This window comes from Phalacrocorax carbo, chromosome 3 (genome assembly GCF_963921805.1).
Source record: "Phalacrocorax carbo chromosome 3, bPhaCar2.1, whole genome shotgun sequence".
Lineage (NCBI taxonomy): Eukaryota > Metazoa > Chordata > Aves > Suliformes > Phalacrocoracidae > Phalacrocorax > Phalacrocorax carbo.
In genome coordinates, this window is record NC_087515.1 from 78,955,972 (window position 1) to 78,965,887 (window position 9,916).

Below are 9,916 nucleotides of genomic sequence, written 5' to 3' on the forward strand. Positions count from 1 at the left end.
TGTGGGCAACCTCAGCCATACGTGGACTGTGCAAGACCCGCAGCATACTGCTTTGGGGAAAGTTAACGTTCGTATGACAGCACCCTGGGTGGGAATCCTCATATGTGATTTTTGCATTGAGATAACTCTTTTGAGCTGCTACATTCAGCTACAGCAGGCTACCATCGGCTCAGTTTTCATTCTCATTCTTCCATTTTGTCAATTCAGAGCATCACCTTCCTGTAAGGTAAGAGCGTACCACCAGTTCACGGGGCTAACCCAGGTGCATTCCATCCTTCGCTCTGCCATAACCTGCGTCCTCCCAGGCTGGTAGCTAGAAAAGTGCAGGTCACGTTACTGGCTTTACCTCTCTTACTGCAGAAGCACTGTTGGAGCTAAGGCTGCATGGGGGGGGTGGGGGGCCTGGAACTTCTCATCATTACATCATTACAGAAATCTACCATAAAGTGTACTGCCGCTCAATAAAACGATGTTATATTGCAGTTACATTAAACAACGGCGGCATTGTCTACATGGACTTCACATAAACAGGTGTATGATGGGTAAGCCACCTGCAGCCTGGTCTCTGAGAGGCTCGTGGGCACTGCCCCGTCTCCCCCTCCCGCCCAGCCCGTGAGCCCGCGGCTCCCTCAGTGCATTTTTTTGTTCTTCCCACAGTCCCCTACTACATCCTTTAAACACAGGCTGGGCAAAGGGCAGTAGGTTTTGTGACTGATTCAGAGCAACCTGTGTGCTGATTAGAAAGAAATGTCGTCTATAAGCCAGCCAACTTCATACTTTGAGACTTTAACCTTTCTGCCCAATTTGGCTAAAACTGGCTAATGGGTTCCACAGTTATTACAGGGAGATTGGCTGACTGGCAGATAGACGCAGAGCAAGGGTCCAAATCGTTCCATGGAGACATGAAAGGTTTGCCAAAGACGGCTACAGAGTTCTGACTATAAAATTTTCCTCAAAGTGACGAACAGCAATTTAAAGATCGATTGAAGTTGGACTTCAGCCTGTGAACTGGCTGACTGACCACTGTAAGAGAGGGGAGGGGAAAGAAGAGAAGTACAGTAGCAGAAGGAAACAGTGACATTACTACTATGCAGAGAAGAACTCTTTCCTCAAGTGATCTCTACAGTTTGGGGGACCAAAAGCTAAGGCTGGAAGCATTCAGCTCGGCATACACCTAAACGTGAGCACCCGGAGGAATTCTGGGCCTGTTTCTGCACTGTGTGGAGCTCGGTGACTGCAGCCATCCACATTAAAAGACAGGATCACCCTTCTGGAAGAAACAATGTTGACAATGAAACCTCAAAAAACCTGGCTGAGTAAGGAGCTGTGAAGCTGAGGAAGTGGGAAAATTGAACCCTATAGCCTCAAGTTGTCATTAAAGTGGCCTCATCTCTGCTGAAGCTGCATTGCCAAGGCCCACCAAAAAGCTGCCCCTCTTAGGCAGAGAAAAGTAGGTTTCTAACAGTGTTTCGTGCACTTGCTAACAACCACAAATAGCACATAGTGGTGTTGCCAGCTTTCTCAGCTTTACTTATGAGTCCTGAAATATTGGTGTTTTTCTGAAATCCCTGTTCTTAAAGTCCCATTGAAGTATCACCTCAGCTTCCATTTTGAACCAATAGCCAAGTTCCTGATGCTCCATGGATGTGACCCAAGTATGCTTTCAGGGCCAGGAAGAAAGTGGGGGGGGGAAACCCTAGTTGCATATTTTTAAATCTTTTTAAACCTGTTTTTTAAGTTTATATTATGCTACTCAAAAACTTGCATCATAATTTTTGAATACTTGGGAGTACGTGCAGTTATCAACTCATTATCATTAGGGTGAAAAGAGTCAAACTGCTAAGATCTGGCAAGAAACTCCATCTTTTTATTATTACGTTTGGCTTAGATGATACAAAAGGATTTAATCCTCAGAACAGCAGCTTCGGTTAAGGATTCAAGGAGACATTTAATCACCTCCCCTTGCCTCCTGCCCCATCAGGACACCTCCACGAACCGACCTCTCCAACACGTGTTAAGACAGACAGGCAGACAGGCAGGCAGGCACACAGACAGACAGACAGCTTTCCCGCTTGGCTCCGGAGCTGGAGCAGAGCAAAACGCCGCTCTGCCCCGCCACTGACTCGTTGTGCAACCCGGGCATGTCACTTAACCCGTCTCGGTTACCCCATACGGGCTTAACTATACCCACTTATCTCTTAATTACTCCATTATTAAAATTTAACACCCTCCTCCTTTGCCCACAGCCCGGGGGGCAGCGGCCCCGCCCGAGGACCCGCGGCGGGGTTACCTCAGCGCAGGGGTCGGGGGGGAGGGGGGTTCAAACCGGCGGTTGGGCGCCCGCACTCCGCGAGCCCAACGGTCGGCGGCTGCTCCCCGCCTGTTAGGACGGGACAAGACGGGGCGCCTCGCCGCTCGGAGGGCCTCCTGGCCGGCCGGGGCTCACCGACGCCCCGCCGCCGTCAGCAGCATCAAGGCGAGACGACCGGAGGGCCAGGCCGCGACCGCCGCTCCCGCCGCGGCGACTGCCCGCCCCCGCCCCTCCCCCTCGCCGCAGCCCCGCCCCCTCCCGACGCCCCCGCCCCCTCGCCCCCGCCCCGCCCCGCCCCGCCCCGCCCGCACCAAGCTAGGCTGCGCCGTGCAAACAGATGATGTCATGCTCTAGAGCCGCGCGTGACCGCCGGGGCCCGCCCTCGCCGACTATTGGCTGGCCCCTCTCGCCCGTCAGGGCAGAGGCGCTTTTCATTGGTCGGCGCCTCCACCCCGCCACCGCCCACTAGAAAATAATAAACAATCGAGTAAAATGCGGCGCGGGGAGGGGGTGCGAGGCGGGGGGAGGGGTGGTCCCGGTCCCCCGATGGCTTTGGGCGGGCTTGGCCGGGTCCGCTCCCGGGCGGCGGCGGTCCGGGCGGGCTGGCTGGGCGCCGGGCCTGCTGCGCGCCTGGCCGCCGGGCTGGCCCGGGGTGAGGGCCGGTGGCCAGGCCCTGCCCGGGCCCCATGGCGTGAAGCTGCCCCTTCGCTCAGCCAAAGGAGAAAAGCCTTTCCTGAAGGTACCGCGGCCCCTGCGCTAAAAACTACCTTCAACCAGAAGCCGCGGCTGCACGGAGGGTCGGGGAAAGGGATCTCTCGGTTCCCCTTGCCTCGCAGCTGAGGCGAAGCCCCCTCTGGGGGGACCGGCAGCCCTGCCCGAGGCTGCCGAGGCCTGCGTGAGGTGCGAGAGAAGGGGACCGGGCGCTGGGATCCAGGGTGCTGAGGTAGGGCGCCGACAGGGACACCTGAAAGCTACACCTCTGAAACTGTGGCATTGCCGGTTGTCTTCGTGCGACAAAAAAGGTGGCTGTGCTGTCTGCCCGGTGCTGTGCAGAGAGATGGAGCCTCGACCTTTGCTTCGTTGTAGCGATGCTTACCCACCACAGCCCTAAAATAACCACCTTTCACAGTCCTGCTTCCCTCTACCTGTAAGCATAAGGCTCACTTGTATAGCTGAGGTTTTAATCGGGGACCAGGTGAAGAGAATGAGGGTTGCTGGAAAGGATTTCCCTTTGCCGAGGCTCCCAGCCTGGCTTGGCCTTTTGAGAGCAGGTGCCTACGTACACCCTATTTCAAAGAATTAATTATTTTCTCCTGTATGTGTCCCCTGGAGGAAGATGTCCGAGTACCTCCCACTGTTATTCTGTATCTCCAGTGATCAGAGCACTTGCTCAGGAGCTGGAGATGTGGCTCACAGTCCTTTTCCCAGAACTCTTGAGTTTTGTCCTCTGACAAATGTTCGATGTAAAGTACAGGAGCAGACTTGGAAAAGGGGACTGAAATCCAAGGCTGTTCCCTTCCCTTCCCCGTGGCAATGTTATTATTGCTAGGTCATGGCCTCTCCTTGATTGCTCCCATGAATCCTGAATCCCCACCCTTTCCCCCAGGCAGCAGTACGGGTTCGACAGGCTGGTTGAAAATGGAGTGCGTGTTAGGCTAGCCCACCCCCCGGGTAAGATACTCTTCAGGAAGGTCAGAGCCAGGCATCTGAACCCCATCTGGCAGAAGTGGGGAGACATTGTGACCTTGGGTCTCCTGGCGTGGGGGGCACTGCAAGGCACACAGCAGGAAGGAAGTTCCCCCTGGGGAGTTGAGAAAGGGTTCAAAGAAGCTGGTGAAGTGTTAAGCAAAAGCAGTCAGTGGCTCAGCACATGGTGGGGAAGTCGATGATAAGCATTTGCAGCTGGTTCTCTCTCCCACCCTGGAGGAACTGGGTGGCTGCTGACTCAGGAGCTGCATCAAGCTGAAGGAATGGGAAGGGGGTCACATTTTCTGAGTGACTGAGACACAGTGCAGCGAGCGATGGGATAGCGACAGGCACCTCCTACCTGTTGTCCCTTCTGGGAAGAGCCATCACAGCACTGTCCTGTAAGGAGCTGGAGTCCGCTGGTACGTGTTGGATGTACTCTGAGCAGGCTGTGCAGCCGGAGCTGTGGGTCTCATCTTGCATGGAGACGTGTCTGAGCTCTGAATTCCAGTGCTGGGCTCAGGGGGAAGAGAGGCATGGGGCTGCCTAACGTGGGGTGGTTCCGTGTATGCGAAAAGCAGAATGTCCTGTATCTTGGGATGCTGAAAGCCTAAAAATAGGACTCCAGAGCCTCCAGGATTAGGCGTGAGTTGAGCAGGAGCTTTTGGGAGGGCAGTTCTGAACTTTAATGCCTCAGTTCAGCCCTGTTCCTGCTTCTGGTGTTAAAGGCCTTGCATTCCTTGCAGCTCATGTGAATGTCACTTAAACATGCTTGGGGCATGCAGTTATAGCTAACCGCCCTGTAAACTCCTCCTGGAATCTGAAAAGTTGGATTCTTCCATTCACGCGCACCCTCTCCTTCCCTGCAAAATAATTTTCTTCGGTCTAGCAAACAGCTGTGTTAGAGGTGTCTGTCTTAAGTTGTTCACTGCTGTTTTACCTGTGGAGAGCCAATGACAGAGTGAGACCTGATTTTATTCTTTTAATTACTTTTTGGGGGTACCATTTCAGTGAGCACTCATAATTGAATGCATGCCGAGAACTGATCTGCTGAAGAGTCTGTTTCTAAATACGGTAGCTACTCTTCCTAATAGGCATGTTAAACTTAAAATATATCTAGTCGGGGTATTATGAGCCTTGTTTTACCAAAATGGATTTTTTTCGTTGGAAGTAAACAGGGATAACTGGGGAGGAACTGTAGCTGAGGTCTGACAGATGTTCAAGTACGTGAAGCTTAAAGAGGAACGTATGCTATTCAGTTTGCTCACAGAGGCTTTGTGACCTGTGTCTTCACAGTAATGATGACACAAGCTTTTTTGAATAAAAGGAAGAAATTAACTGCCTTGGCTAATTGTACCCTTGCTAGCTAGCTAGCTAACCAAGGACACCATTTGACTGTGAAAATTGTTGGTGCACCCAAATCTCTCAGCTGGGGAGAATATCTGAAGTGAGAGTGTTCCCCTATCTGTGGGTTAGAAGGGCTATTTTAAAGTCTTCCTAACAGGAAAATTAAACACTATTACTTCAAAACAGTGGTGCACTGCTTTGAAAAATTAAGACCATATGGAATCATTTATTACTTTTCAATATGTATTCAGTCTCTGGTGCAATTTTATGTACCTGCTAATGCATAAAGTCTTTTGGAGCAGGAATAAAGCATCACAAGGCATGATTTAATGCTATAGGATCACCAAATCTGTTTCAGATTACTGGATGTTTCAATCTGCTGAGAAGAAGGGGATGTCCCTGAACCAATGAAACAGTGATGAGGAGGTGGGGAAGCCCATACATCTGAAATGCTTTGGAAATATAGTGCACGTATTAACAAAAACTTTTAAAGGGTTCAGTGGGCATTTGGTCACGTAAGAGATACAGTTATGAAACAAATTATACTAAGTAAGAGGAAAGTTAAAGTCAATATTAATAGTACAATATTTGCGATTTAAAGCATCTTAATGAATCATGTTTTCAAAGAGTACAGGCCCACATAAGCATGTGACTGAAAGAGAAAATAAGAGCAAGTAATCCGGGAGTGCACAAAAGTGCTTTTGTTTATAGTTCTGCAGTCACTGGAAGTGCCTATTCTTGTGCTTATTCACAAACACCTCTGGCTCTTTCTTCCAGAAATCCTATCCAAATGTTTTTGTTCTGACTTCATTAGAAGAGGACTTTGTGCTTTGGTTCTTTTCCTACGACTTCCACGAGGTTCAGTCTTACAGTGCCCTTCCTCTGGCACTCTGGCAAGGGACTGAGATGGTCTGATGCATTAGCTGCTCTCTCTTTTTTTTTTTTTTTTTTTTCTTTTTTTTTCCCTCCCTGAGTGACAAGCTGTGGGCAATCTTTGCTCTCAGGGCCTGGTCATTTTCCCTTCGCTGCGTTAGCAGTGACCAAGAAGAGGCCAAGGCTGGCAAGTTAACCACGCATGGTCTGTGCCACCTGGCAATGAGCTCTGCAGGCATGGGAGGCAATCTTTATGCCTTTATCATGAACCCGAGAGCAGCATAACTGTCTGGCTAGTTACAATTTAACAGAAAACCCATTTTTCATCTTGCTGTGTTGTTGTGCTTTCTTTTTAATGTCATTTGTAGAGTCTCCCAGTGAGTGGGAGCTTCAGTTTTGCTTTGTATTTCTTTCAGATGCTGACAAAAAATTTTTCATACGAACATGGTTCACTAGGTTACTGAAAAAGAGCCAGATTCTTTTAGAGGCGTAGGCAAGCTAAAAAGAGTTCACAGTAACTTTTATACTTCAGTCAAACTATTTTGTCAGTATATATTTGTCATTTATAACCAGTAGATTAATTGACTCGTTCTTTTACTAGGGTTGAAATCTTACATTTTTAGAGGAGTTATTAAGCAAGTAAATTAATCTTCAGCTTTCCCGTAGCACTGAAGCTTGTTCATCACTGTTGTGCCTTCCATAATTCGTTAAACATTGGATAATCGATAGTAATAATTTAAAATACATTCAGGTCTTTCATTTAAAACATATGGAGTATGCATGCTTCTTCTGGATCGACACCTTAACGTGACCTCTCCGCCCTGCTCAAATTATAGCATCAAAATAAAATTCTTCAGGCAAAATGAAGGCAGTTGAATGAATACATAATTAGGAGTAAGACAAATACCATAAGAAGTAATTGCTGTCTGGGTATAAATTTTATCCAGATCCTATTATTTAGCCCTTGAAAAATCTTAAATAATATTATCTTTAAAGTTCTTTAAAACTTTCCTGAGAGTAGTTGTCAGTTTAGGTATGTATTCTGACTTTAAGTATGGTTGGTAAGACTATTCCTTGCCCATAGATGGCAATAGCATTACACTGTTCAAGTAGCCCCCAGCCTACAAAATGAGGCTGTGATGGTGGTGAACTTGGGGAATGGAAAGAAAAAGAAAAGATATCTTGCCTTTTGGGGGGTTTTTTGTGTGTGTTTTTTTGTTTTTTGTTGGTGGGGGTTTTGTTTTTTCTTTTGGCTGCAGCAGTGGTGATGGGGACTGTTCTACTTGCAGGAATGTTGGGACTAATCATGTGAGAAAAGATCCTGGAGTGATGAGGCAGCATATTTCCCATGTCTGAGGTCAGGATTTATTCTGTGAAGCTGACCTTTAAAACAGCCTGAAAATGAGGAACGTGGCACCAGAGAGCAGAGCAGGAAGCATGAAATGATGTAAGATATGTTTCTTCTGCATGTGAAATACTTTTTTTTTTTTTTTAAAGCTCCAGATTAGTGATTCAACATTTTCTGCCACTGACAGAATATAAGAAAGGGGGAAACTGTGTGGAAATACAGAAATTTCTATTGTTCTAGTCAAAATCTAATAAAATATTAGTCATCAAGTATTTTTGTTCTCTTCTGTTGAGATGGGGGGGGTCGGTATCTTTTCCTCAAATCACTTTTCCCTCAACTTCCTGATCTGAGAACCCTGGAATGGTAGAAAAAGTGGCATTTAGGCTCAGCCTGGAGGCCTCATCTACCTATAAGGGGTGTGAGGTGCCACCAGCTTTGTTGGTATTGGATACCTGGGTGACTGCTGTTTGAACTCTGACAAGTGACAGCAGGACAAATGCTGCTGTGATAAGTCTTCAGGGTGCTGGTGCTGGGTGGATGTTTGATGCAGGATGGGCAGCTCAGGGACCCCCCAGGGCTAAAGCATCAGCCCATATGAGGTTGCCAGCCCAGGTTTGGTCCCAGCTGCACGGTGATGCAAGACCACAGATGCAAGCCTTCCTCTCTAAGCTTATGCAAAAGTGCCTTTATTGCCTTTTCGTCTTTATTTCTTGCCTTTTCTTCCTGTGTTCTTTCTCTTGCTGAGACTGCTGCACTGAGAGGCCTGATGTGCCTGCTGGAGGCGCTGCTGCAATGGAAATCTTGGCTCTCCAGTGCCAGTGTGAGCACTTAGACCACCACTGGGTAGGAAAAGGATGCCCCAGCCTGTTGCTGCCTCTCTGATCTGAAGCCTGCTGACCTGTTAGGAAGGAGGGTTCGTAAGGACAAAACAAGGGAGTCACTTCATCCTTCTCCCTCCTTTGAGGCTGGTTCTGTTAAGATGGCGTTGTGGTAAAGGGAGCAGCAGTGGGGAGCACTTCCAGGTACTGGAGCTCAGCTGCATCCATGGCGAGACTGCAAATGGTGCCTGGCACAGTGCTGGCCCAGGCTTCTAGCACTTTCCCAAACAATTCCCAGGCAAGGACATAAAAAGTCTGGCTGCAGCCACTCTACTTTCATGAGTAAAGAGGGTTTAACAGCCTGGAGACAGCTGCTCTGTGCCCATTGGTGAGTTTATCCCTATGGATGTGGTCTGGGTGCGCCCGGGGCAATCTGCACTCAGAGCAGGTACCCTGCGCAGGGGCAGCCTTGCTTTCCAACGTTGAATCACATCACAGTGGACAAGCAGGGAGACAGCCTTGTCATGCTTTCTCTTTACCTGCTGAGATGGCAGCGCCAGCAGAGGTGACTGATGGCTGTTTTTCGGTTGCTCCAAATGCCAGCCAGAAGGAAGCCGGCTTGCATCTGCCTCAGCCTCTGAATAGATTTCTTTTTTTTTTTTTTTAAGAGTCCTAAGGGATATGCAACTGGATATGAGCAAGTACTGTATTCGTGAGACCAGCACTGGGATGGCTTGTGTGTTTTAAATTGATGTTGAAAAATGGGTAGTGGAACATTAGAGCCACACAAAATGATTCAGAGCCTGAAGAAAATGCTTTGCGATGGGAGACACGAAGCACTCGCTCTCTCTAGCTTATCAAAAAAGACTGAGCAGGGAATTGATTATGATGGCGGAGGAACTTCCTTGGGAGAAAAATACCAGGTACTGAAAGGCTCTTTAATCTAGTAAATTATGGGAATGTGTAGCAGCAAGCTGAAACCAGATAAATTCATATGAAAAACTGGGCACAGATTTATTGGAATGAAGGTAATTAATCACTGTAACAAGCTGTCAGGGCAGTTGGCGTGTTTTCCAGATGTGTCCGAGCCAAGACGGGCATGTTTCTGATGGATGTGCTCTAACCACAGTTAAAAGCGTGAGTGACGCTGTAGTCAAGTCTCAGGCAAGGTAAGCAGGTGAGGTTTGAAGGGCTGTGATATACAAGAGGCCTGACTAACAGTTCCCAAAGGAGCCACAAATATCTAATGGTTCCCATCTGTCCTTAACTCTGAGAGACTGAGAAAAACAGCGGTGAGGAGAAAGCAAAGGAAAGAATCAAAATCACAGCCCCATCGCTGGCACACTGATGTGCCCTCTGTTTCTGCAAGGACTGAGTCTTTCACCCACTCAGGGCTTTACTAACATATTCGCAACACCCTTTGCAAGACCGATCTTTCTCCAGTCCACAAGCACTCTGTACAGATTGGTGTCAGTCTCTTTCATCTGAGGAGAGCTTGAGTAAAAATCCGTGGTGCTCAGCAGCACACATGAC

General features: G+C 48.5%; 1 long non-coding RNA gene across 2 annotated transcripts; it reads left to right on the forward strand.

The window, feature by feature from the left end:
• The first annotated feature begins 2,823 nt into the window (after positions 1–2,823).
• LOC135312623 (uncharacterized) lies at positions 2,824–7,837 on the forward strand. 2 transcript variants are annotated; one of them, XR_010372251.1, is made up of 4 exons: positions 2,824–3,582; positions 4,238–4,419; positions 5,703–5,770; positions 7,507–7,837. It is a non-coding gene; the product is annotated as an uncharacterized LOC135312623 (long non-coding RNA). The 2 variants fall into 2 exon arrangements; XR_010372250.1 differs by having other exon boundaries at positions 2,824–4,419.
• Positions 7,838–9,916: the final 2,079 nt, after the last annotated feature.